This window comes from Sardina pilchardus, chromosome 9 (genome assembly GCF_963854185.1).
Source record: "Sardina pilchardus chromosome 9, fSarPil1.1, whole genome shotgun sequence".
Classification (NCBI taxonomy): Eukaryota; Metazoa; Chordata; class Actinopteri; order Clupeiformes; family Clupeidae; genus Sardina; species Sardina pilchardus.
The window spans coordinates 24,521,038-24,526,037 of record NC_085002.1 but is presented as its reverse complement, the minus strand read 5'-3'; the positions used below and the strand labels follow the sequence as shown (position 1 = coordinate 24,526,037).

Below are 5,000 nucleotides of genomic sequence, written 5' to 3'. Positions count from 1 at the left end.
CCTCCCTCTTTAGTTAGCAGCCCCCTGAGTTATTGTCATGTGTTCTAGTCAACTTCCTTGTAGCTTATTGTAGTTATGGGGCTATTTTTGTGGGGGGAAGTCAACTAACACTCGAGCAGACAAAAAATTTAATTTGACTGAAAAGGAAATTAGGAGGGAAAGAAAGAATCCTTTGTGTGTGTTGGTGTGTGTGTGTGTGTGTGTGTGTGTGTGTGTGTGTGTGTGTGTGTGTGTGTGTTCGCACAGCAAATGCTACTATTTATTTATCTGAAAGGATGCACATTGTATCAATTTACACTGCTACAGTGTCGGTGCCAGTGGCACGGCCCTCTCAGAAGTTGGGAGGGGGGAATTAATTAGTTTTTTATTATTATTTAGAGAGTAATCTATCTGCTGGCGAAGAGAGAGAGGGAGGGAGGGAGGGAGGGAGGGAGGGACGGAGAGAGACGAGAGGAGTGGGGGAACAGCCTGAAGCGCAGTCCTTTAAACACAGGGTCCTGTCTCCCATTATCTACACCAGCAGAGCGCACTCAAAGTCAAACAACAAACGCCCGCGCCATCACTGCTACTGACGCCCTGATAGACAGACAGACAGAGAGAGAGAAAGAGAGAGAGAGGGATGAATGGAGTGCAGGAGAGGAGGGGAGAGAAAGAAAGATGGAACGAAAGAAAGAAAGGAAAGACAGAGACAAAAGAGGAGTGAATAGAGAGGAAGAATATGAAAGAGTAAGTTAAGGAGAAGAGGAGTGAAGAAGAGTTTTGGAATTTCACTTTTCTGAAAAACAAAAGTGTGTAGTGGGTGCATTTGGAGTTCTGTGTGTATTAGTTAGTGTGTATAGATTATTTTGGTGTACATATTATGTATAGACAGTTTATGTGTGTAGATTATGCTTGTGCTGTATGTGTGTCGTACTGTATGTCATATGCATCTTGAAAACTGCACATAGTGTGTGTAGAATCTCATGTGTACAGTGTGTAGTGCCTCATCATGTGTTCATATACATCATATAGTTTTTGTGGTATGTGTCGTTGTGCATATAGAAATGTCTTTCACTTTCAGAGTGTATTCTGCAGAGAAGTGTGTGTTATGTGAAGTGTGTGTCCGTGTATGGTACAGTATATGGTCTTTGTGTGTGAGTGTGTGTGTGTCATTTTGTATAGTTTGTATAGTCTGCATCTAGGGTGTGGTGCGTTTTCCATATGGAGTGTCCCTCTAGTCAGTGTGTGTGTGTGTGTGTGTGTGTGTGTGTGTGTGTGTGTGTGTGTGTGTGTGTGTGTGTGTGTGTGTGTGTGTGTGTGTGTGTGTGTGTGTGTGTGTGTGTGTGTGTGTGTTGGTGGCCGCAGGAGGTTGTTTTCCCTGTCAGTGGAGCACCAGATATCGGAGATTACATTCTCTGCCCATATCAGATTGGGGCCCCACAATGCTATTGATTTTTGTTTATTTTACTGCGTCAATGTTTCGGATGGGTAACACGATAGCGGCCGCGCTTAAGCCCCTAATCCCCACCCCCCAGCTAAACTTGAGCCGCGACTCTTTTGGGAAAGATGCGTCAAGGTCAAAATCTGTTTGGGAAGGATGCTAAGTTTAGATTCCGAGGAAAACATTTTGGTTTGAACGCTGCAAAATTGCATTTTGTGGAAGTGTTCATGCACTTACATTTGGCTTTTAAGTGGAAATTTCTTACTGAAATTTTTTGAGGAGGAAACAAAAATGATTATACTTGCAGAAAAGTATAGTCCTCCAGCCTTAAAACCTCGCCTACATTTATATTCTAATTTTATTGAAACATAATGAAACTTGACAATACGAAATTGAATATAAATTGAAAATGAAAGCAACGTATGAGCAAGTTATCTTTGAGGAAAGGTGGGATATTTAAGATAGTTCAATTCTCTCAAACAATAGAGGCTAATATGGATCCATAATTTAAATTTTTTTTTTAGAAAGTCACACACACAAAAAAACTTGTCTCATCGGCACTTTGCAAAGGAGGTCAGTTTGCATTGCAGAAACTCGCAGAGAAATCCATGAATTCTAATTAGTGGGCGTTGATTGGAGAAAGGGCCTGATTGTCGGCCATTTAATTTAATGTGCATATAAAAAGGGAAAGGGTGTAATCAGGCTTCAATTAACTGATGACTAAATCTATCCAACCCCCTCCAACTGCCTACTGCTGGACCCCCGTCAAGTATAAACCCCCCCTAGACACTTACACACACACACACACACACCCTAAACACACAGACGCATACGCACACACACATCACACACACATACAGACACACACACACACTCTGCCCGACCACCACGACCCAGCCACAAGGGCTGCTTGTACTCCTCCATTCACTAATCCATATTAATCAGAGAAAGTATGAATCTCATGTCCATATGGGAGAGTCACATGCTTGGGGAAGAGGAGTTGAGGGGGGTTAAGGGTGGTGCATGTGTGTGTGACTGTGATTTTGTGTCTCTGTGTGTGTGTGTGTGCGTGTGTGTAAAAGAGTATGTGTGTGTGAGAGAGAGTTTTTTTGGGGAGGGGGGTTGAATCTCACTCATGCAGGCCTATATCACATGTGTGTCTGCTGTGTGGTGGTGAGGGGAGAGGGGTTGTGGTTGGGTTGAAACGGACAGGGATGGGAGGGGGAGGGGGGAGGGGGGGTCTGCACACTGATAGAATTAACATGAGGAAATGGCTAACCAGCTTTATGTCTCTGTGATGTGCCTCAAGTGTTTCATATTTCCTGGGAGACATTTGTGGAATATTAATCATAATATGATTAATTTTTGCTCTCTCTCTCTGGCGCGCGTACGCTCGCTGTGCCGTAGTGTGGCGTGGTCTCCTCTCCTCTGAGCTGCTCCACCAGTACAAAGGCAGCTTGGATGTCGACTCCAGAGATCCACACTGCTGTCGGCTATTTTACACTGCCACGGTGGCGCGCTGAACTGAGCTTAAACTCGCCACAGATAGAGCTGTGTGTGTGTGTGTGTGTGTGTGTGTGTGTGTGTGTGTGTCAGCGTGACTGCATGTATGCTGCAAGTATAAGCGTAGGTGGATCTACACGACTTTCTCTTAGATTTTATAGTTTGTCTGCAGTGGGTCTTTGTGTGTTTGTAGTGTGTGTGTGTGTGTGTGTGTGTGTGTGCGTGTGTGTGTGTGTCTGTGTGTGTCTGCAGTGTGTGTGTGTGTGTGTGTGTGTGTGTGTGTGTGTGTGTGTGTGTGTGTGTGTGTGACTGCATGTATGCTGCAAGTATAACCGTAGGTGGATCTACACGTCTTTCTCTTAGTTTTTATAGTTTGTCTGCAGTGTGTCTGTGTGTGTTTGTAGTGTGTGTGTGTATTTCTGTGGTGTGCGTTTGTGTATAAGAGAGAAAGAAAAAGTGTGTGTGTGTGTGTGTGTGTGAGCGCACGTATGAGAGAGAGTGACTGTTTAACCGTCTCCATGATAGGCTAATTGGTTTAGCAGTCATGGGGGTAGAGGTCAGCGGAGCGTGGCGAGGCCCAACGTGAACCTGATGCTGGGAAGGATGCTTTGTGTCCGCACCGCACGGAGGGCATGTGTGTGTGTGTGTGTGTGTGTGTGTGTGTGTGTGGAGTCCCAGCCACCCCCCTCTCTTTCCATCTCTCTCTCTCTCTTTCTCTCTTTCTCTCTCTCTTTATCTCTTTTTCTCTCTCTTTCTCTCTCTTCTCTCTCTCTTTCGCTCTCCCTATTTCTCTCTCTCTCTCTTCTCTTCTCCTCTTTCTCTCTCTCTCTCTGATGTTGTGCTATGAGTGCTATGCGGCGCTGTGTGTTGAGATTTACGGTCTTGTTTGTGCTGTAGCGTGGGGTTGTGAGGTGGCCTTGTCCCATCAGCTGTTTGAGTTAAGGGCCCGCCGGCCTCTCTCTCTGCATCCACTCCGTCTTCGCTCTCTCGCGTGCACACACACACACACACACACACACACACACACACACACACACACACACACACACACACACACACACACACACACACACACACACACACACACACACTCGGACATCTGGCATCGCTCTTCTGTCCAACCGCAGGACAAGAGGAGCTTCACAAGCTTCACACCAGAAGGGTCTGCGTGTGTGTTTGCATGTGTGTCTGTGCGCGTGAAGTTTGTGGAGTTTGTTGATTAAGTCTCAGTCTTCCACACAACAGGAAGAGCTAAAAAGGTTCTTGTGTTGAGAGTGAAACATTCCGAAAGTTCAAACGATGACGAGAAAGTGATCCAGTCCAATTAAATAAAACTGTATTTAATTGTAGTTGATAATTGTAAGCGGTGATATAATTATCATGTAACTTCACTGCCGCTATGTGCTAGTGATGTGACGTTGAAGTGTGTGGAGATCTAGCCAGTGGCGCCTCCTGTGGTGTGAGGCTGAAACTGCAGTCTGTGAGACGTTGGGGGGGAGTGGGCTGGTGGGAACGGGCCATGCTGGAGCCCTTCTTTTAAATGGAGAGAAAGAAAGAGAGAGAGAGAGAGAGAGAGAGAGAGAGATGGATAGAGAGAGAAAAGGAGAGTTTACTCTCATCTGCCTCATTACTATTCATGAGCTGGGGGCGGGGGAGAGGGCCAGAGGCGGGGATTAGATGCTCCCTTGGTGCGTGTTGTGGTCTGGGCCTGAGGACTGGGGCGGTGTGTGTGTGTGTGTGTGTGTGTGTGTGTGTGTCTGCGCGCGCCCACTTAGCAGCCTGGGACCCTCTCTCTCCGTCTCTCTCTCCGTGTGCCTTGTGCAATCACTGGCACCGGCTGTGCGTCCCCACTCTGCGCGAGACTCAGGACGCCGAGGAGCGCCAAGTCCCTCCGAAATCCATCCCTCCAGAAGACGCTTTTTTAAAAGTATGCACGGATGCTGCGGTGCTTGGCACCACTACAAAGTTAGAAGAAGTGTTTATTTCTGTTGAGTTTGGAAGGGCTGATTTTACAAGGGTTAGAATGTTTGTGTCTTCGCTTAACTGCTGGTGTGGGACACACTATCTCTCTCTCTCA

The 5,000-nt window shown here is 46.4% G+C and overlaps 1 protein-coding gene across 2 annotated transcripts in view; it reads left to right on the top strand.

Annotated features, from left to right (window-relative positions):
* The window catches only part of pax7a (paired box 7a), a 64,930-nt gene that overhangs the window by 56,453 nt on the left and 3,477 nt on the right, over window positions 1-5,000 (top strand). The gene's annotated exons all lie outside the window — the stretch shown is intronic.